The sequence below is a fragment of the Chiloscyllium plagiosum genome, unplaced genomic scaffold (genome assembly GCF_037043375.1).
Source record: "Chiloscyllium plagiosum isolate Xiang-an unplaced genomic scaffold, Cpla_swu_hap1 HiC_scaffold_51, whole genome shotgun sequence".
In the NCBI taxonomy this organism is placed as follows: domain Eukaryota; kingdom Metazoa; phylum Chordata; class Chondrichthyes; order Orectolobiformes; family Hemiscylliidae; genus Chiloscyllium; species Chiloscyllium plagiosum.
Window position 1 is genome coordinate 37,609,405 of NW_028270189.1, and position 22,077 is coordinate 37,631,481.

Here is a 22,077-nt window from a genome sequence, read left to right on the forward strand (position 1 = left end):
TTTTTCTCCAACCTGATTGTGATCATATGCCATTCTGTTTGAGAGTGTAGTTATCGCCTTCTGATCCTTCCACGAAAAGCAGTACCGCACTTGCATTCCTTGCGCAGGCGGCCCGTTTCCAAGACAGGGAAGAAGCTGATGCGCTGGTGTCACAGCGCACCGCGGATTCCTGAACTAGTGTGTCTGTCAAATGTACCCCCAAAGTCGTCTATGAAGGACATCATTTGGAAGCTGTCTGTCGTTATTCAACGTGCGTGAGTTGTTACCAGAGGTCCTGAATCATGTTTTGGAGCAGTTCGCACGTTAGTGGCTCATTCAATTAGCAATGAAAGAAATTACACTCTCAGAGGAACCTCTGGACCTGTGCTTTGATAGCGCCCCGAGATCTAACCACGTTGGAACTGAAACGGAGGAATCGACAGAGAGGCTACAGAATGACATCGCATCCATTTGGTTTTCTTTAAATCACTGACGAGCAGGAAAATGTAAACTGGGAGGGCGAGTGGGGAAGTGAGGCAGTTGCAGATCTGGTGAAATTCCTTCTTTGTGATTCACTCAGCAACCAGAGACGTGTGAAGGTGACTCAGGCGTGAGAGCTCTTCACATCGAGAACAAAAAAGCACTCAAGGGCAGTTAGCACCTCTTCCGGAGTGGGGGTGGGGTGAGCTAATTACGTTTTGACTTCTGTTACTATGTTCAGAAAGTGCCTTTTACATTGATGTGAACAGAAACTGAATTTCTAATAAGCACCGTGGAGTTTAGCAAAATTTATTGAGTCGCTTCTCGTCGACTCAGTTGGTATCCATGTGGCTCATTTCCAGGTGTGAACATCTCTGCAGCGAATTGCACGGTTAAGGCAAAAAGGCAAGGAAAGTGTCATCTCGAACTGGCTCCGAGGTCAGAGCATCCTCACAATGCGATCTGTCGTTCACGGATTGTAATGCTACCTCCGGTTTTAGGGTGGAGAATATTCTTTGGGACTCTTATTCTGCAAAACAGACACAGTGACTGTAACTATGCTGCGCGGTATGATGTGGAACACGGCCTGCTCAGCTTTGTGCATTTTCCCTGTAGTCCGGTGTGTTTCATGTTCCGTGTAAACGTGAAAGTTGTCCTGTTTCGAGCAATGGGTAAAATCATTCAGCAAAGCAAGAATCGAAATTGCAGTAATGTCAAGCAGCTCATGGTAATTTGACCAAATCATAACCGATCGTATGTTCTCACTCACTCACAGATACGTTTGTAGTTGAAAAGATTCTGAGAAGATAGACTCAGCATACCATTGATAGTTGTCTGGATTGATGGGCTATCATTATCTGCTGCGAAATTGATATTGTAGACGGGCACATCCCAGCAGTTGTGCGAGTCGGAGAGGGATCATGGAACCCTTTTCACGTGGCTTTGCATCGGTTGTTATGCAGGAGCACAATTGGAAGTGCAAGAAAATGGGGCGGCGCGGCTGGCTGGTAGTGTGGCCGAGCGGTCTAAGGCGCTGGATTAAGGCTCCAGTCTCGACAGAGGCGTGGGTTCGAATCCCACTGCTGCCATTTCTGCTGATCGTTTCCAACGTCGCAGCTTGTTAAAATGCTGTTTCGACTCCTGCTGCATTTCTGTTCAAAACCGAAGAAAACTGGGTTTGCTTCCCGGGCAATTAACTGTGGTGTGGGAAAGTGCCGACTTTTCCGGTGTCTGTGCTGTCATGATCGTGTTCGCCTCCCGCGTGGAAAATCGCAAACAGCTCTGCTGTCCCAGGCAAGTTGAGCGTTTACTGGAACCGAATGGCGACTGTGATTTCATTGCTGTTGTGAAACAAAGTCCTGCGGTGGCACGACTCGTCGTTATTTTGTTTTATGGCCAATGGGAAAATCGTTCCAATGAATTGCGATGTCACATGTTATTGAATTTCTCCCATTTCCTTCATTTCCGTCCTGCGGACATCGGAAGGGAAAGGTAATCTAATCGAGTCTGTGATTGGTGAAATTCACTTTTTTATGGCCCATTCTTATTGTATTCTTTCTTTCTCTCTTTTCAGCATTGTCTGGGAAGTGGTGGTGCACTCAGGCTCCAGTATGTTTGAAAGAGCAGTTTGGAATTGCCCTGTTGTTAGTTGTGAGATTACTTTATGACTCATGCCCCCGGCCTGTCTCACATTTTGCATTCATGCTCGCTGTGTCTGAAAATGCATTTGGTTTGCCAGTTTTGTTTGTGTTCCGTGTTAAATGCTTTCTGTTTTGCGATTCGCTCAATACATTACGAATTAACAGGGTTTCTGAGGTAACTTCCAGCTGCAAAAATCCTCAACTGAGAATCTGGGAAAATTTCCCGGAGTATGGTCAGTCGGAGCAAAAGTAAGGAATTCGTTCGTTTCTGCAGTGTCTTACAACGCTACCTTTCCCGTGAGCAGTCGAACAGACTAAATGATTGTGCCACAGATTGCGACGGCAAGCTCCGCTAAAAAGTAATCCTTTACAGCCAGTGTAAGCAACACAATGTTATTGGCGCACACCGCGTGGAAACAGATACTTCGGTGTATCTCGTCCATGCTCACCACATAGCCAAAATTAAAGAAGTCCCATTAAACAACGAGCGATTGGAAACAGAAAGGTGAAAGGTAAAATGGCTTCAACTTTCAGCGCTGGGTGCCACTGAGCCCTAGCAGGGGCGACTGCGCCTTGTTTCTGTAGTGTAGTGGTCATCACGTTCGCCTTACGCGCGAAAGGTCCCCAGTTCGAAACTGAGCAGAAACTGCTTTGTTCTTCAAGTGCAGCATTTTACATGGACAGGAGCGTAGTTTTCTTGCTTGCTTTCCCATCTGCAAACCTGCCTTCGAATTTGCTTGAACAAATCTGCTCTCGTAGTGAAATGTAATGCAACTCGATTTAATTACTGTGCAAAGCATTGTAAAGTTTTTCTCCAACCTGATTGTGATCATATGCCATTCTGTTTGAGAGTGTAGTTATCGCCTTCTGATCCTTCCACGAAAAGCAGTACCGCACTTGCATTCCTTGCGCAGGCGGCCCGTTTCCAAGACAGGGAAGAAGCTGATGCGCTGGTGTCACAGCGCACCGCGGATTCCTGAACTAGTGTGTCTGTCAAATGTACCCCCAAAGTCGTCTATGAAGGACATCATTTGGAAGCTGTCTGTCGTTATTCAACGTGCGTGAGTTGTTACCAGAGGTCCTGAATCATGTTTTGGAGCAGTTCGCACGTTAGTGGCTCATTCAATTAGCAATGAAAGAAATTACACTCTCAGAGGAACCTCTGGACCTGTGCTTTGATAGCGCCCCGAGATCTAACCACGTTGGAACTGAAACGGAGGAATCGACAGAGAGGCTACAGAATGACATCGCATCCATTTGGTTTTCTTTAAATCACTGACGAGCAGGAAAATGTAAACTGGGAGGGCGAGTGGGGAAGTGAGGCAGTTGCAGATCTGGTGAAATTCCTTCTTTGTGATTCACTCAGCAACCAGAGACGTGTGAAGGTGACTCAGGCGTGAGAGCTCTTCACATCGAGAACAAAAAAGCACTCAAGGGCAGTTAGCACCTCTTCCGGAGTGGGGGTGGGGTGAGCTAATTACGTTTTGACTTCTGTTACTATGTTCAGAAAGTGCCTTTTACATTGATGTGAACAGAAACTGCATTTCTAATAAGCACCGTGGAGTTTAGCAAAATTTATTGAGTCGCTTCTCGTCGACTCAGTTGGTATCCATGTGGCTCATTTCCAGGTGTGAACATCTCTGCAGCGAATTGCACGGTTAAGGCAAAAAGGCAAGGAAAGTGTCATCTCGAACTGGCTCCGAGGTCAGAGCATCCTCACAATGCGATCTGTCGTTCACGGATTGTAATGCTACCTCCGGTTTTAGGGTGGAGAATATTCTTTGGGACTCTTATTCTGCAAAACAGACACAGTGACTGTAACTATGCTGCGCGGTATGATGTGGAACACGGCCTGCTCAGCTTTGTGCATTTTCCCTGTAGTCCGGTGTGTTTCATGTTCCGTGTAAACGTGAAAGTTGTCCTGTTTCGAGCAATGGGTAAAATCATTCAGCAAAGCAAGAATCGAAATTGCAGTAATGTCAAGCAGCTCATGGTAATTTGACCAAATCATAACCGATCGTATGTTCTCACTCACTCACAGATACGTTTGTAGTTGAAAAGATTCTGAGAAGATAGACTCAGCATACCATTGATAGTTGTCTGGATTGATGGGCTATCATTATCTGCTGCGAAATTGATATTGTAGACGGGCACATCCCAGCAGTTGTGCGAGTCGGAGAGGGATCATGGAACCCTTTTCACGTGGCTTTGCACCGGTTGTTATGCAGGAGCACAAGTGGAAGTGCAAGAAAATGGGGCGGCGCGGCTGGCTGGTAGTGTGGCCGAGCAGTTTAAGGCGCTGGATTAAGGCTCCAGTCTCGACAGAGGCGTGGGTTCGAATCCCACCGCTGCCATTTCTGCTGATCGTTTCCAACGTCGCAGCTTGTTAAAATGCTGTTTCGACTCCTGCTGCATTTCTGTTTAAAACCGAAGATAATTGGGTTTGCTTCCCGGGCAATTAACTGTGGTGTGGGAAAGTGCCGACTTTTCCGGTGTCTGTGCTGTCATGATCGTGTTCGCCTCCCGCGTGGAAAATCGCAAACAGCTCTGCTGTCCCAGGCAAGTTGAGCGTTTACTGGAACCGAATGGCGACTGTGATTTCATTGCTGTTGTGAAACAAAGTCCTGCGGTGGCACGACTCGTCGTTATTTTGTTTTATGGCCAATGGGAAAATCGTTCCAATGAATTGCGATGTCACATGTTATTGAATTTCTCCCATTTCCTTCATTTCTGTCCTGCGGACATCGGAAGGGAAAGGTAATCTAATCGAGTCCGTGATTGGTGAAATTCACTTTTTTATGGCCCATTCTTATTGTATTCTTTCTTTCTCTCTTTTCAGCATTGTCTGGGAAGTGGTGGTGCACTCAGTATGTTTGAAAGAGCAGTTTGGAATTGCCCTGTTGTTAGTTGTGAGATTACTTTATGACTCATGACCCCGGCCTGTCTCACATTTTGCATTCATGCTCGCTGTGTCTGAAAATGCATTTGGTTTGCCAGTTTTGTTTGTGTTCCGTGTTAAATGCTTTCTGTTTTGCGATTCGCTCAATACATTACGAATTAACAGGGTTTCTGAGGTAACTTCCAGCTGCAAAAATCCTCAACTGAGAATCTGGGAAAATTTCCCGGAGTATGGTCAGTCGGAGCAAAAGTAAGGAAGTCGTTCGTTTCTGCAGTGTCTTACAACGCTACCTTTCCCGTGAGCAGTCGAACAGACTAAATGATTGTGCCACAGATTGCGACGGCAAGCTCCGCTAAAAAGTAATCCTTTACAGCCGGTGTAAGCAACACAATGTTATTGGCGCACACCGCGTGGAAACAGATACTTCGGTGTATCTCGTCCATGCTCACCACATAGCCAAAATTAAAGAAGTCCCATTAAACAACGAGCGATTGGAAACAGAAAGGTGAAAGGTAAAATGGCTTCAACTTTCAGCGCTGGGTGCCACTGAGCCCTAGCAGTGACGACTGCGTCTTGTTTCTGTAGTGTAGTGGTCATCACGTTCGCCTTCCGCGCGAAAGGTCCCCAGTTCGAAACTGGGTAGAAACTGCTTTGTTCTTCAACTGCAGCCTTTTACATGGACAGGAGCGGAGTTTTCTTGCTTGCTTTCCCATCTGCAAACCTGCCTTCGAATTTGCTTGAACAAATCTGCTCTCGTAGTGAAATGTAATGCAACTCGATTTAATTACTGTGCAAAGCATTGTAAAGTTTTTCTCCAACCTGATTGTGATCATATGCCATTCTGTTTGAGAGTGTAGTTATCGCCTTCTGATCCTTCCACGAAAAGCCGTACCGCACTTGCATTCCTTGCGCAGGCGGCCCGTTTCCAAGACAGGGAAGAAGCTGATGCGCTGGTGTCACAGCGCACCGCGGATTCCTGAACTAGTGTGTCTGTCAAATGTACCCCCAAAGTCGTCTATGAAGGACATCATTTGGAAGCTGTCTGTCGTTATTCAACGTGCGTGAGTTGTTACCAGAGGTCCTGAATCATGTTTTGGAGCAGTTCGCACGTTAGTGGCTCATTCAATTAGCAATGAAGGAAATTACACTCTCAGAGGAACCTCTGGACCTGTGCTTTGATAGCGCCCCGAGATCTAACCACGTTGGAACTGAAACGGAGGAATCGACAGAGAGGCTACAGAATGACATCGCATCCATTTGGTTTTCTTTAAATCACTGACGAGCAGGAAAATGTAAACTGGGAGGGCGAGTGGGGAAGTGAGGCAGTTGCAGCTCTGGTGAAATTCCTTCTTTGTGATTCACTCAGCAACCAGAGACGTGTGAAGGTGACTCAGGCGTGAGAGCTCTTCACATCGAGAACAAAAAAGCACTCAAGGGCAGTTAGCACCTCTTCCGGAGTGGGGGTGTGGTGAGCTAATTATCGTTTGACTTCTGTTACTATGTTCAGAAACTGCCTTTTAGATTGATGTGAACAGAAACTGCATGTCTAATAAGCACCGTGGAGTTTAGCAAAATTTATTGAGTCGCTTCTCGTCGACTCAGTTGGTATCCATGTGGCTCATATCCAGGTGTGAACATCTCTGCAGCGAATTGCACGGTTAAGGCAAAAAGGCAAGGAAAGTGTCATCTCGAACTGGCTCCGAGGTCAGAGCATCCTCACAATGCGATCTGTCGTTCACGGATTGTAATGCTACCTCCGGTTTTAGGGTGGAGAATATTCTTTGGGACTCTTATTCTGCAAAACAGACACAGTGACTGTAACTATGCTGCGCGGTAGGATGTGGAACACGGCCTGCTCAGCTTTGTGCATTTTCCCTGTAGTCCGGTGTGTTTCATGTTCCGTGTAAACGTGAAAGTTGTCCTGTTTCGAGCAATGGGTAAAATCATTCAGCAAAGCAAGAATCGAAATTGCAGTAATGTCAAGCAGCTCATGGTAATTTGACCAAATCATAACCGATCGTATGTTCTCACTCACTCACAGATACGTTTGTAGTTGAAAAGATTCTGAGAAGATAGACTCAGCATACCATTGATAGTTGTCTGGATTGATGGGCTATCATTATCTGCTGCGAAATTGATATTGTAGACGGGCACATCCCAGCAGTTGTGCGAGTCGGAGAGGGATCATGGAACCCTTTTCACGTGGCTTTGCATCGGTTGTTATGCAGGAGCACAATTGGAAGTGCAAGAAAATGGGGCGGCGCGGCTGGCTGGTAGTGTGGCCGAGCGGTCTAAGGCGCTGGATTAAGGCTCCAGTCTCGACAGAGGCGTGGGTTCGAATCCCACTGCTGCCATTTCTGCTGATCGTTTCCAACGTCGCAGCTTGTTAAAATGCTGTTTCGACTCCTGCTGCATTTCTGTTCAAAACCGAAGAAAACTGGGTTTGCTTCCCGGGCAATTAACTGTGGTGTGGGAAAGTGCCGACTTTTCCGGTGTCTGTGCTGTCATGATCGTGTTCGCCTCCCGCGTGGAAAATCGCAAACAGCTCTGCTGTCCCAGGCAAGTTGAGCGTTTACTGGAACCGAATGGCGACTGTGATTTCATTGCTGTTGTGAAACAAAGTCCTGCGGTGGCACGACTCGTCGTTATTTTGTTTTATGGCCAATGGGAAAATCGTTCCAATGAATTGCGATGTCACATGTTATTGAATTTCTCCCATTTCCTTCATTTCCGTCCTGCGGACATCGGAAGGGAAAGGTAATCTAATCGAGTCTGTGATTGGTGAAATTCACTTTTTTATGGCCCATTCTTATTGTATTCTTTCTTTCTCTCTTTTCAGCATTGTCTGGGAAGTGGTGGTGCACTCAGGCTCCAGTATGTTTGAAAGAGCAGTTTGGAATTGCCCTGTTGTTAGTTGTGAGATTACTTTATGACTCATGCCCCCGGCCTGTCTCACATTTTGCATTCATGCTCGCTGTGTCTGAAAATGCATTTGGTTTGCCAGTTTTGTTTGTGTTCCGTGTTAAATGCTTTCTGTTTTGCGATTCGCTCAATACATTACGAATTAACAGGGTTTCTGAGGTAACTTCCAGCTGCAAAAATCCTCAACTGAGAATCTGGGAAAATTTCCCGGAGTATGGTCAGTCGGAGCAAAAGTAAGGAATTCGTTCGTTTCTGCAGTGTCTTACAACGCTACCTTTCCCGTGAGCAGTCGAACAGACTAAATGATTGTGCCACAGATTGCGACGGCAAGCTCCGCTAAAAAGTAATCCTTTACAGCCAGTGTAAGCAACACAATGTTATTGGCGCACACCGCGTGGAAACAGATACTTCGGTGTATCTCGTCCATGCTCACCACATAGCCAAAATTAAAGAAGTCCCATTAAACAACGAGCGATTGGAAACAGAAAGGTGAAAGGTAAAATGGCTTCAACTTTCAGCGCTGGGTGCCACTGAGCCCTAGCAGGGGCGACTGCGCCTTGTTTCTGTAGTGTAGTGGTCATCACGTTCGCCTTACGCGCGAAAGGTCCCCAGTTCGAAACTGAGCAGAAACTGCTTTGTTCTTCAAGTGCAGCATTTTACATGGACAGGAGCGTAGTTTTCTTGCTTGCTTTCCCATCTGCAAACCTGCCTTCGAATTTGCTTGAACAAATCTGCTCTCGTAGTGAAATGTAATGCAACTCGATTTAATTACTGTGCAAAGCATTGTAAAGTTTTTCTCCAACCTGATTGTGATCATATGCCATTCTGTTTGAGAGTGTAGTTATCGCCTTCTGATCCTTCCACGAAAAGCAGTACCGCACTTGCATTCCTTGCGCAGGCGGCCCGTTTCCAAGACAGGGAAGAAGCTGATGCGCTGGTGTCACAGCGCACCGCGGATTCCTGAACTAGTGTGTCTGTCAAATGTACCCCCAAAGTCGTCTATGAAGGACATCATTTGGAAGCTGTCTGTCGTTATTCAACGTGCGTGAGTTGTTACCAGAGGTCCTGAATCATGTTTTGGAGCAGTTCGCACGTTAGTGGCTCATTCAATTAGCAATGAAAGAAATTACACTCTCAGAGGAACCTCTGGACCTGTGCTTTGATAGCGCCCCGAGATCTAACCACGTTGGAACTGAAACGGAGGAATCGACAGAGAGGCTACAGAATGACATCGCATCCATTTGGTTTTCTTTAAATCACTGACGAGCAGGAAAATGTAAACTGGGAGGGCGAGTGGGGAAGTGAGGCAGTTGCAGATCTGGTGAAATTCCTTCTTTGTGATTCACTCAGCAACCAGAGACGTGTGAAGGTGACTCAGGCGTGAGAGCTCTTCACATCGAGAACAAAAAAGCACTCAAGGGCAGTTAGCACCTCTTCCGGAGTGGGGGTGGGGTGAGCTAATTACGTTTTGACTTCTGTTACTATGTTCAGAAAGTGCCTTTTACATTGATGTGAACAGAAACTGCATTTCTAATAAGCACCGTGGAGTTTAGCAAAATTTATTGAGTCGCTTCTCGTCGACTCAGTTGGTATCCATGTGGCTCATTTCCAGGTGTGAACATCTCTGCAGCGAATTGCACGGTTAAGGCAAAAAGGCAAGGAAAGTGTCATCTCGAACTGGCTCCGAGGTCAGAGCATCCTCACAATGCGATCTGTCGTTCACGGATTGTAATGCTACCTCCGGTTTTAGGGTGGAGAATATTCTTTGGGACTCTTATTCTGCAAAACAGACACAGTGACTGTAACTATGCTGCGCGGTATGATGTGGAACACGGCCTGCTCAGCTTTGTGCATTTTCCCTGTAGTCCGGTGTGTTTCATGTTCCGTGTAAACGTGAAAGTTGTCCTGTTTCGAGCAATGGGTAAAATCATTCAGCAAAGCAAGAATCGAAATTGCAGTAATGTCAAGCAGCTCATGGTAATTTGACCAAATCATAACCGATCGTATGTTCTCACTCACTCACAGATACGTTTGTAGTTGAAAAGATTCTGAGAAGATAGACTCAGCATACCATTGATAGTTGTCTGGATTGATGGGCTATCATTATCTGCTGCGAAATTGATATTGTAGACGGGCACATCCCAGCAGTTGTGCGAGTCGGAGAGGGATCATGGAACCCTTTTCACGTGGCTTTGCACCGGTTGTTATGCAGGAGCACAAGTGGAAGTGCAAGAAAATGGGGCGGCGCGGCTGGCTGGTAGTGTGGCCGAGCAGTTTAAGGCGCTGGATTAAGGCTCCAGTCTCGACAGAGGCGTGGGTTCGAATCCCACCGCTGCCATTTCTGCTGATCGTTTCCAACGTCGCAGCTTGTTAAAATGCTGTTTCGACTCCTGCTGCATTTCTGTTTAAAACCGAAGATAATTGGGTTTGCTTCCCGGGCAATTAACTGTGGTGTGGGAAAGTGCCGACTTTTCCGGTGTCTGTGCTGTCATGATCGTGTTCGCCTCCCGCGTGGAAAATCGCAAACAGCTCTGCTGTCCCAGGCAAGTTGAGCGTTTACTGGAACCGAATGGCGACTGTGATTTCATTGCTGTTGTGAAACAAAGTCCTGCGGTGGCACGACTCGTCGTTATTTTGTTTTATGGCCAATGGGAAAATCGTTCCAATGAATTGCGATGTCACATGTTATTGAATTTCTCCCATTTCCTTCATTTCTGTCCTGCGGACATCGGAAGGGAAAGGTAATCTAATCGAGTCCGTGATTGGTGAAATTCACTTTTTTATGGCCCATTCTTATTGTATTCTTTCTTTCTCTCTTTTCAGCATTGTCTGGGAAGTGGTGGTGCACTCAGTATGTTTGAAAGAGCAGTTTGGAATTGCCCTGTTGTTAGTTGTGAGATTACTTTATGACTCATGACCCCGGCCTGTCTCACATTTTGCATTCATGCTCGCTGTGTCTGAAAATGCATTTGGTTTGCCAGTTTTGTTTGTGTTCCGTGTTAAATGCTTTCTGTTTTGCGATTCGCTCAATACATTACGAATTAACAGGGTTTCTGAGGTAACTTCCAGCTGCAAAAATCCTCAACTGAGAATCTGGGAAAATTTCCCGGAGTATGGTCAGTCGGAGCAAAAGTAAGGAAGTCGTTCGTTTCTGCAGTGTCTTACAACGCTACCTTTCCCGTGAGCAGTCGAACAGACTAAATGATTGTGCCACAGATTGCGACGGCAAGCTCCGCTAAAAAGTAATCCTTTACAGCCGGTGTAAGCAACACAATGTTATTGGCGCACACCGCGTGGAAACAGATACTTCGGTGTATCTCGTCCATGCTCACCACATAGCCAAAATTAAAGAAGTCCCATTAAACAACGAGCGATTGGAAACAGAAAGGTGAAAGGTAAAATGGCTTCAACTTTCAGCGCTGGGTGCCACTGAGCCCTAGCAGTGACGACTGCGTCTTGTTTCTGTAGTGTAGTGGTCATCACGTTCGCCTTCCGCGCGAAAGGTCCCCAGTTCGAAACTGGGTAGAAACTGCTTTGTTCTTCAACTGCAGCCTTTTACATGGACAGGAGCGGAGTTTTCTTGCTTGCTTTCCCATCTGCAAACCTGCCTTCGAATTTGCTTGAACAAATCTGCTCTCGTAGTGAAATGTAATGCAACTCGATTTAATTACTGTGCAAAGCATTGTAAAGTTTTTCTCCAACCTGATTGTGATCATATGCCATTCTGTTTGAGAGTGTAGTTATCGCCTTCTGATCCTTCCACGAAAAGCCGTACCGCACTTGCATTCCTTGCGCAGGCGGCCCGTTTCCAAGACAGGGAAGAAGCTGATGCGCTGGTGTCACAGCGCACCGCGGATTCCTGAACTAGTGTGTCTGTCAAATGTACCCCCAAAGTCGTCTATGAAGGACATCATTTGGAAGCTGTCTGTCGTTATTCAACGTGCGTGAGTTGTTACCAGAGGTCCTGAATCATGTTTTGGAGCAGTTCGCACGTTAGTGGCTCATTCAATTAGCAATGAAGGAAATTACACTCTCAGAGGAACCTCTGGACCTGTGCTTTGATAGCGCCCCGAGATCTAACCACGTTGGAACTGAAACGGAGGAATCGACAGAGAGGCTACAGAATGACATCGCATCCATTTGGTTTTCTTTAAATCACTGACGAGCAGGAAAATGTAAACTGGGAGGGCGAGTGGGGAAGTGAGGCAGTTGCAGCTCTGGTGAAATTCCTTCTTTGTGATTCACTCAGCAACCAGAGACGTGTGAAGGTGACTCAGGCGTGAGAGCTCTTCACATCGAGAACAAAAAAGCACTCAAGGGCAGTTAGCACCTCTTCCGGAGTGGGGGTGTGGTGAGCTAATTATCGTTTGACTTCTGTTACTATGTTCAGAAACTGCCTTTTAGATTGATGTGAACAGAAACTGCATGTCTAATAAGCACCGTGGAGTTTAGCAAAATTTATTGAGTCGCTTCTCGTCGACTCAGTTGGTATCCATGTGGCTCATATCCAGGTGTGAACATCTCTGCAGCGAATTGCACGGTTAAGGCAAAAAGGCAAGGAAAGTGTCATCTCGAACTGGCTCCGAGGTCAGAGCATCCTCACAATGCGATCTGTCGTTCACGGATTGTAATGCTACCTCCGGTTTTAGGGTGGAGAATATTCTTTGGGACTCTTATTCTGCAAAACAGACACAGTGACTGTAACTATGCTGCGCGGTAGGATGTGGAACACGGCCTGCTCAGCTTTGTGCATTTTCCCTGTAGTCCGGTGTGTTTCATGTTCCGTGTAAACGTGAAAGTTGTCCTGTTTCGAGCAATGGGTAAAATCATTCAGCAAAGCAAGAATCGAAATTGCAGTAATGTCAAGCAGCTCATGGTAATTTGACCAAATCATAACCGATCGTATGTTCTCACTCACTCACAGATACGTTTGTAGTTGAAAAGATTCTGAGAAGATAGACTCAGCATACCATTGATAGTTGTCTGGATTGATGGGCTATCATTATCTGCTGCGAAATTGATATTGTAGACGGGCACATCCCAGCAGTTGTGCGAGTCGGAGAGGGATCATGGAACCCTTTTCACGTGGCTTTGCATCGGTTGTTATGCAGGAGCACAATTGGAAGTGCAAGAAAATGGGGCGGCGCGGCTGGCTGGTAGTGTGGCCGAGCGGTCTAAGGCGCTGAATTAAGGCTCCAGTCTCGACAGAGGCGTGGGTTCGAATCCCACTGCTGCCATTTCTGCTGATCGTTTCCAACGTCGCAGCTTGTTAAAATGCTGTTTCGACTCCTGCTGCATTTCTGTTCAAAACCGAAGAAAACTGGGTTTGCTTCCCGGGCAATTAACTGTGGTGTGGGAAAGTGCCGACTTTTCCGGTGTCTGTGCTGTCATGATCGTGTTCGCCTCCCGCGTGGAAAATCGCAAACAGCTCTGCTGTCCCAGGCAAGTTGAGCGTTTACTGGAACCGAATGGAGACTGTGATTTCATTGCTGTTGTGAAACAAAGTCCTGCGGTGGCACGACTCGTCGTTATTTTGTTTTATGGCCAATGGGAAAATCGTTCCAATGAATTGCGATGTCACATGTTATTGAATTTCTCCCATTTCCTTCATTTCTGTCCTGCGGACATCGGAAGGGAAAGGTAATCTAATCGAGTCCGTGATTGGTGAAATTCACTTTTTTATGGCCCATTCTTATTGTATTATTTCTTTCTCTCTTTTCAGCATTGTCTGGGAAGTGGTGGTGCACTCAGTATGTTTGAAAGAGCAGTTTGGAATTGCCCTGTTGTTAGTTGTGAGATTACTTTATGACTCATGACCCCGGCCTGTCTCACATTTTGCATTCATGCTCGCTGTGTCTGAAAATGCATTTGGTTTGCCAGTTTTGTTTGTGTTCCGTGTTAAATGCTTTCTGTTTTGCGATTCGCTCAATACATTACGAATTAACAGGGTTTCTGAGGTAACTTCCAGCTGCAAAAATCCTCAACTGAGAATTTGGGAAAATTTCCCGGAGTATGGTCAGTCGGAGCAAAAGTAAGGAAGTCGTTCGTTTCTGCAGTGTCTTACAACGCTACCTTTCCCGTGAGCAGTCGAACAGACTAAATGATTGTGCCACAGATTGCGACGGCAAGCTCCGCTAAAAAGTAATCCTTTACAGCCGGTGTAAGCAACACAATGTTATTGGCGCACACCGCGTGGAAACAGATACTTCGGTGTATCTCGTCCATGCTCACCACATAGCCAAAATTAAAGAAGTCCCATTAAACAACGAGCGATTGGAAACAGAAAGGTGAAAGGTAAAATGGCTTCAACTTTCAGCGCTGGGTGCCACTGAGCCCTAGCAGTGACGACTGCGTCTTGTTTCTGTAGTGTAGTGGTCATCACGTTCGCCTTCCGCGCGAAAGGTCCCCAGTTCGAAACTGGGTAGAAACTGCTTTGTTCTTCAACTGCAGCCTTTTACATGGACAGGAGCGGAGTTTTCTTGCTTGCTTTCCCATCTGCAAACCTGCCTTCGAATTTGCTTGAACAAATCTGCTCTCGTAGTGAAATGTAATGCAACTCGATTTAATTACTGTGCAAAGCATTGTAAAGTTTTTCTCCAACCTGATTGTGATCATATGCCATTCTGTTTGAGAGTGTAGTTATCGCCTTCTGATCCTTCCACGAAAAGCCGTACCGCACTTGCATTCCTTGCGCAGGCGGCCCGTTTCCAAGACAGGGAAGAAGCTGATGCGCTGGTGTCACAGCGCACCGCGGATTCCTGAACTAGTGTGTCTGTCAAATGTACCCCCAAAGTCGTCTATGAAGGACATCATTTGGAAGCTGTCTGTCGTTATTCAACGTGCGTGAGTTGTTACCAGAGGTCCTGAATCATGTTTTGGAGCAGTTCGCACGTTAGTGGCTCATTCAATTAGCAATGAAGGAAATTACACTCTCAGAGGAACCTCTGGACCTGTGCTTTGATAGCGCCCCGAGATCTAACCACGTTGGAACTGAAACGGAGGAATCGACAGAGAGGCTACAGAATGACATCGCATCCATTTGGTTTTCTTTAAATCACTGACGAGCAGGAAAATGTAAACTGGGAGGGCGAGTGGGGAAGTGAGGCAGTTGCAGCTCTGGTGAAATTCCTTCTTTGTGATTCACTCAGCAACCAGAGACGTGTGAAGGTGACTCAGGCGTGAGAGCTCTTCACATCGAGAACAAAAAAGCACTCAAGGGCAGTTAGCACCTCTTCCGGAGTGGGGGTGTGGTGAGCTAATTATCGTTTGACTTCTGTTACTATGTTCAGAAACTGCCTTTTAGATTGATGTGAACAGAAACTGCATGTCTAATAAGCACCGTGGAGTTTAGCAAAATTTATTGAGTCGCTTCTCGTCGACTCAGTTGGTATCCATGTGGCTCATATCCAGGTGTGAACATCTCTGCAGCGAATTGCACGGTTAAGGCAAAAAGGCAAGGAAAGTGTCATCTCGAACTGGCTCCGAGGTCAGAGCATCCTCACAATGCGATCTGTCGTTCACGGATTGTAATGCTACCTCCGGTTTTAGGGTGGAGAATATTCTTTGGGACTCTTATTCTGCAAAACAGACACAGTGACTGTAACTATGCTGCGCGGTAGGATGTGGAACACGGCCTGCTCAGCTTTGTGCATTTTCCCTGTAGTCCGGTGTGTTTCATGTTCCGTGTAAACGTGAAAGTTGTCCTGTTTCGAGCAATGGGTAAAATCATTCAGCAAAGCAAGAATCGAAATTGCAGTAATGTCAAGCAGCTCATGGTAATTTGACCAAATCATAACCGATCGTATGTTCTCACTCACTCACAGATACGTTTGTAGTTGAAAAGATTCTGAGAAGATAGACTCAGCATACCATTGATAGTTGTCTGGATTGATGGGCTATCATTATCTGCTGCGAAATTGATATTGTAGACGGGCACATCCCAGCAGTTGTGCGAGTCGGAGAGGGATCATGGAACCCTTTTCACGTGGCTTTGCATCGGTTGTTATGCAGGAGCACAATTGGAAGTGCAAGAAAATGGGGCGGCGCGGCTGGCTGGTAGTGTGGCCGAGCGGTCTAAGGCGCTGGATTAAGGCTCCAGTCTCGACAGAGGCGTGGGTTCGAATCCCACTGCTGCCATTTCTGCTGATCGTTTCCAACGTCGCAGCTTGTTAAAATGCTGTTTCGACTCCTGCTGCATTTCTGTTCAAAACCGAAGAAAACTGGGTTTGCTTCCCGGGCAATTAACTGTGGTGTGGGAAAGTGCCGACTTTTCCGGTGTCTGTGCTGTCATGATCGTGTTCGCCTCCCGCGTGGAAAATCGCAAACAGCTCTGCTGTCCCAGGCAAGTTGAGCGTTTACTGGAACCGAATGGCGACTGTGATTTCATTGCTGTTGTGAAACAAAGTCCTGCGGTGGCACGACTCGTCGTTATTTTGTTTTATGGCCAATGGGAAAATCGTTCCAATGAATTGCGATGTCACATGTTATTGAATTTCTCCCATTTCCTTCATTTCCGTCCTGCGGACATCGGAAGGGAAAGGTAATCTAATCGAGTCTGTGATTGGTGAAATTCACTTTTTTATGGCCCATTCTTATTGTATTCTTTCTTTCTCTCTTTTCAGCATTGTCTGGGAAGTGGTGGTGCACTCAGGCTCCAGTATGTTTGAAAGAGCAGTTTGGAATTGCCCTGTTGTTAGTTGTGAGATTACTTTATGACTCATGCCCCCGGCCTGTCTCACATTTTGCATTCATGCTCGCTGTGTCTGAAAATGCATTTGGTTTGCCAGTTTTGTTTGTGTTCCGTGTTAAATGCTTTCTGTTTTGCGATTCGCTCAATACATTACGAATTAACAGGGTTTCTGAGGTAACTTCCAGCTGCAAAAATCCTCAACTGAGAATCTGGGAAAATTTCCCGGAGTATGGTCAGTCGGAGCAAAAGTAAGGAAGTCGTTCGTTTCTGCAGTGTCTTACAACGCTACCTTTCCCGTGAGCAGTCGAACAGACTAAATGATTGTGCCACAGATTGCGACGGCAAGCTCCGCTAAAAAGTAATCCTTTACAGCCGGTGTAAGCAACACAATGTTATTGGCGCACACCGCGTGGAAACAGATACTTCGGTGTATCTCGTCCATGCTCACCACATAGCCAAAATTAAAGAAGTCCCATTAAACAACGAGCGATTGGAAACAGAAAGGTGAAAGGTAAAATGGCTTCAACTTTCAGCGCTGGGTGCCACTGAGCCCTAGCAGTGGCGACTGCGCCTTGTTTCTGTAGTGTAGTGGTCAGCACGTTCGCCTTACGCGCGAAAGGTCCCCAGTTCGAAACTGGGCAGAAACTGCTTTGTTCTTCAACTGCAGCATTTTACATGGACAGGAGCGGAGTTTTCTTGCTTGCTTTCCCATCTGCAAACCTGCCTTCGAATTTGCTTGAACAAATCTGCTCTCGTAGTGAAATGTAATGCAACTCGATTTAATTACTGTGCAAAGCATTGTAAAGTTTTTCTCCAACCTGATTGTGATCATATGCCATTCTGTTTGAGAGTGTAGTTATCGCCTTCTGATCCTTCCACGAAAAGCAGTACCGCACTTGCATTCCTTGCGCAGGCGGCCCGTTTCCAAGACAGGGAAGAAGCTGATGCGCTGGTGTCACAGCGCACCGCGGATTCCTGAACTAGTGTGTCTGTCAAATGTACCCCCAAAGTCGTCTATGAAGGACATCATTTGGAAGCTGTCTGTCGTTATTCAACGTGCGTGAGTTGTTACCAGAGGTCCTGAATCATGTTTTGGAGCAGTTCGCACGTTAGTGGCTCATTCAATTAGCAATGAAAGAAATTACACTCTCAGAGGAACCTCTGGACCTGTGCTTTGATAGCGCCCCGAGATCTAACCACGTTGGAACTGAAACGGAGGAATCGACAGAGAGGCTACAGAATGACATCGCATCCATTTGGTTTTCTTTAAATCACTGACGAGCAGGAAAATGTAAACTGGGAGGGCGAGTGGGGAAGTGAGGCAGTTGCAGATCTGGTGAAATTCCTTCTTTGTGATTCACTCAGCAACCAGAGACGTGTGAAGGTGACTCAGGCGTGAGAGCTCTTCACATCGAGAACAAAAAAGCACTCAAGGGCAGTTAGCACCTCTTCCGGAGTGGGGGTGGGGTGAGCTAATTACGTTTTGACTTCTGTTACTATGTTCAGAAAGTGCCTTTTACATTGATGTGAACAGAAACTGAATTTCTAATAAGCACCGTGGAGTTTAGCAAAATTTATTGAGTCGCTTCTCGTCGACTCAGTTGGTATCCATGTGGCTCATTTCCAGGTGTGAACATCTCTGCAGCGAATTGCACGGTTAAGGCAAAAAGGCAAGGAAAGTGTCATCTCGAACTGGCTCCGAGGTCAGAGCATCCTCACAATGCGATCTGTCGTTCACGGATTGTAATGCTACCTCCGGTTTTAGGGTGGAGAATATTCTTTGGGACTCTTATTCTGCAAAACAGACACAGTGACTGTAACTATGCTGCGCGGTATGATGTGGAACACGGCCTGCTCAGCTTTGTGCATTTTCCCTGTAGTCCGGTGTGTTTCATGTTCCGTGTAAACGTGAAAGTTGTCCTGTTTCGAGCAATGGGTAAAATCATTCAGCAAAGCAAGAATCGAAATTGCAGTAATGTCAAGCAGCTCATGGTAATTTGACCAAATCATAACCGATCGTATGTTCTCACTCACTCACAGATACGTTTGTAGTTGAAAAGATTCTGAGAAGATAGACTCAGCATACCATTGATAGTTGTCTGGATTGATGGGCTATCATTATCTGCTGCGAAATTGATATTGTAGACGGGCACATCCCAGCAGTTGTGCGAGTCGGAGAGGGATCATGGAACCCTTTTCACGTGGCTTTGCACCGGTTGTTATGCAGGAGCACAAGTGGAAGTGCAAGAAAATGGGGCGGCGCGGCTGGCTGGTAGTGTGGCCGAGCAGTTTAAGGCGCTGGATTAAGGCTCCAGTCTCGACAGAGGCGTGGGTTCGAATCCCACCGCTGCCATTTCTGCTGATCGTTTCCAACGTCGCAGCTTGTTAAAATGCTGTTTCGACTCCTGCTGCATTTCTGTTTAAAACCGAAGATAATTGGGTTTGCTTCCCGGGCAATTAACTGTGGTGTGGGAAAGTGCCGACTTTTCCGGTGTCTGTGCTGTCATGATCGTGTTCGCCTCCCGCGTGGAAAATCGCAAACAGCTCTGCTGTCCCAGGCAAGTTGAGCGTTTACTGGAACCGAATGGCGACTGTGATTTCATTGCTGTTGTGAAACAAAGTCCTGCGGTGGCACGACTCGTCGTTATTTTGTTTTATGGCCAATGGGAAAATCGTTCCAATGAATTGCGATGTCACATGTTATTGAATTTCTCCCATTTCCTTCATTTCTGTCCTGCGGACATCGGAAGGGAAAGGTAATCTAATCGAGTCCGTGATTGGTGAAATTCACTTTTTTATGGCCCATTCTTATTGTATTCTTTCTTTCTCTCTTTTCAGCATTGTCTGGGAAGTGGTGGTGCACTCAGTATGTTTGAAAGAGCAGTTTGGAATTGCCCTGTTGTTAGTTGTGAGATTACTTTATGACTCATGACCCCGGCCTGTCTCACATTTTGCATTCATGCTCGCTGTGTCTGAAAATGCATTTGGTTTGCCAGTTTTGTTTGTGTTCCGTGTTAAATGCTTTCTGTTTTGCGATTCGCTCAATACATTACGAATTAACAGGGTTTCTGAGGTAACTTCCAGCTGCAAAAATCCTCAACTGAGAATCTGGGAAAATTTCCCGGAGTATGGTCAGTCGGAGCAAAAGTAAGGAAGTCGTTCGTTTCTGCAGTGTCTTACAACGCTACCTTTCCCGTGAGCAGTCGAACAGACTAAATGATTGTGCCACAGATTGCGACGGCAAGCTCCGCTAAAAAGTAATCCTTTACAGCCGGTGTAAGCAACACAATGTTATTGGCGCACACCGCGTGGAAACAGATACTTCGGTGTATCTCGTCCATGCTCACCACATAGCCAAAATTAAAGAAGTCCCATTAAACAACGAGCGATTGGAAACAGAAAGGTGAAAGGTAAAATGGCTTCAACTTTCAGCGCTGGGTGCCACTGAGCCCTAGGAGTGGCGACTGCGCCTTGTTTCTGTAGTGTAGTGGTCAGCACGTTCGCCTTACGCGCGAAAGGTCCCCAGTTCGAAACTGGGCAGAAACTGCTTTGTTCTTCAACTGCAGCATTTTACATGGACAGGAGCGGAGTTTTCTTGCTTGCTTTCCCATCTGCAAACCTGCCTTCGAATTTGCTTGAACAAATCTGCTCTCGTAGTGAAATGTAATGCAACTCGATTTAATTACTGTGCAAAGCATTGTAAAGTTTTTCTCCAACCTGATTGTGATCATATGCCATTCTGTTTGAGAGTGTAGTTATCGCCTTCTGATCCTTCCACGAAAAGCAGTACCGCACTTGCATTCCTTGCGCAGGCGGCCCGTTTCCAAGACAGGGAAGAAGCTGATGCGCTGGTGTCACAGCGCACCGCGGATTCCTGAACTAGTGTGTCTGTCAAATGTACCCCCAAAGTCGTCTATGAAGGACATCATTTGGAAGCTGTCTGTCGTTATTCAACGTGCGTGAGTTGTTACCAGAGGCCCTGAATCATGTTTTGGAGCAGTTCGCACGTTAGTGGCTCATTCAATTAGCAATGAAAGAAATTACACTCTCAGAGGAACCTCTGGACCTGTGCTTTGATAGCGCCCCGAGATCTAACCACGTTGGAACTGAAACGGAGGAATCGACAGAGAGGCTACAGAATGACATCGCATCCATTTGGTTTTCTTTAAATCACTGACGAGCAGGAAAATGTAAACTGGGAGGGCGAGTGGGGAAGTGAGGCAGTTGCAGATCTGGTGAAATTCCTTCTTTGTGATTCACTCAGCAACCAGAGACGTGTGAAGGTGACTCAGGCGTGAGAGCTCTTCACATCGAGAACAAAAAAGCACTCAAGGGCAGTTAGCACCTCTTCCGGAGTGGGGGTGGGGTGAGCTAATTACGTTTTGACTTCTGTTACTATGTTCAGAAAGTGCCTTTTACATTGATGTGAACAGAAACTGCATTTCTAATAAGCACCGTGGAGTTTAGCAAAATTTATTGAGTCGCTTCTCGTCGACTCAGTTGGTATCCATGTGGCTCATTTCCAGGTGTGAACATCTCTGCAGCGAATTGCACGGTTAAGGCAAAAAGGCAAGGAAAGTGTCATCTCGAACTGGCTCCGAGGTCAGAGAATCCTCACAATGCGATCTGTCGTTCACGGATTGTAATGCTACCTCCGGTTTTAGGGTGGAGAATATTCTTTGGGACTCTTATTCTGCAAAACAGACACAGTGACTGTAACTATGCTGCGCGGTATGATGTGGAACACGGCCTGCTCAGCTTTGTGCATTTTCCCTGTAGTCCGGTGTGTTTCATGTTCCGTGTAAACGTGAAAGTTGTCCTGTTTCGAGCAATGGGTAAAATCATTCAGCAAAGCAAGAATCGAAATTGCAGTAATGTCAAGCAGCTCATGGTAATTTGACCAAATCATAACCGATCGTATGTTCTCACTCACTCACAGATACGTTTGTAGTTGAAAAGATTCTGAGAAGATAGACTCAGCATACCATTGATAGTTGTCTGGATTGATGGGCTATCATTATCTGCTGCGAAATTAATATTGTAGACGGGCACATCCCAGCAGTTGTGCGAGTCGGAGAGGGATCATGGAACCCTTTTCACGTGGCTTTGCACCGGTTGTTATGCAGGAGCACAAGTGGAAGTGCAAGAAAATGGGGCGGCGCGGCTGGCTGGTAGTGTGGCCGAGCGGTCTAAGGCGCTGGATTAAGGCTCCAGTCTCGACAGAGGCGTGGGTTCGAATCCCACCGCTGCCATTTCTGCTGATCGTTTCCAACGTCGCAGCTTGTTAAAATGCTGTTTCGACTCCTGCTGCATATCTGTTTAAAACCGAAGAAAATTGGGTTTGCTTCCCGGGCAATTAACTGTGGTGTGGGAAAGTGCCGACTTTTCCGGTGTCTGTGCTGTCATGATCGTGTTCGCCTCCCGCGTGGAAAATCGCAAACAGCTCTGCTGTCCCAGGCAAGTTGAGC

The 22,077-nt window shown here is 46.5% G+C and overlaps 4 non-coding genes across 4 annotated transcripts; all 4 read left to right on the forward strand.

Annotated features, from left to right (window-relative positions):
* The first annotated feature begins 5,573 nt into the window (after positions 1-5,573).
* On the forward strand, positions 5,574-5,646 carry trnag-ucc (transfer RNA glycine (anticodon UCC)). The gene has a single exon. It is a non-coding gene; the product is annotated as a tRNA-Gly (tRNA).
* A 5,732-nt stretch (positions 5,647-11,378) lies between these two features.
* trnag-ucc (transfer RNA glycine (anticodon UCC)) lies at positions 11,379-11,451 on the forward strand. Its single transcript has one exon. It is a non-coding gene; the product is annotated as a tRNA-Gly (tRNA).
* Positions 11,452-14,277: 2,826 nt separating this feature from the next.
* Positions 14,278-14,350, forward strand: trnag-ucc (transfer RNA glycine (anticodon UCC)). The gene has a single exon. It is a non-coding gene; the product is annotated as a tRNA-Gly (tRNA).
* Positions 14,351-21,779: 7,429 nt separating this feature from the next.
* On the forward strand, positions 21,780-21,861 carry trnal-aag (transfer RNA leucine (anticodon AAG)). Its single transcript has one exon. It is a non-coding gene; the product is annotated as a tRNA-Leu (tRNA).
* The last annotated feature ends 216 nt before the right edge of the window (positions 21,862-22,077 follow it).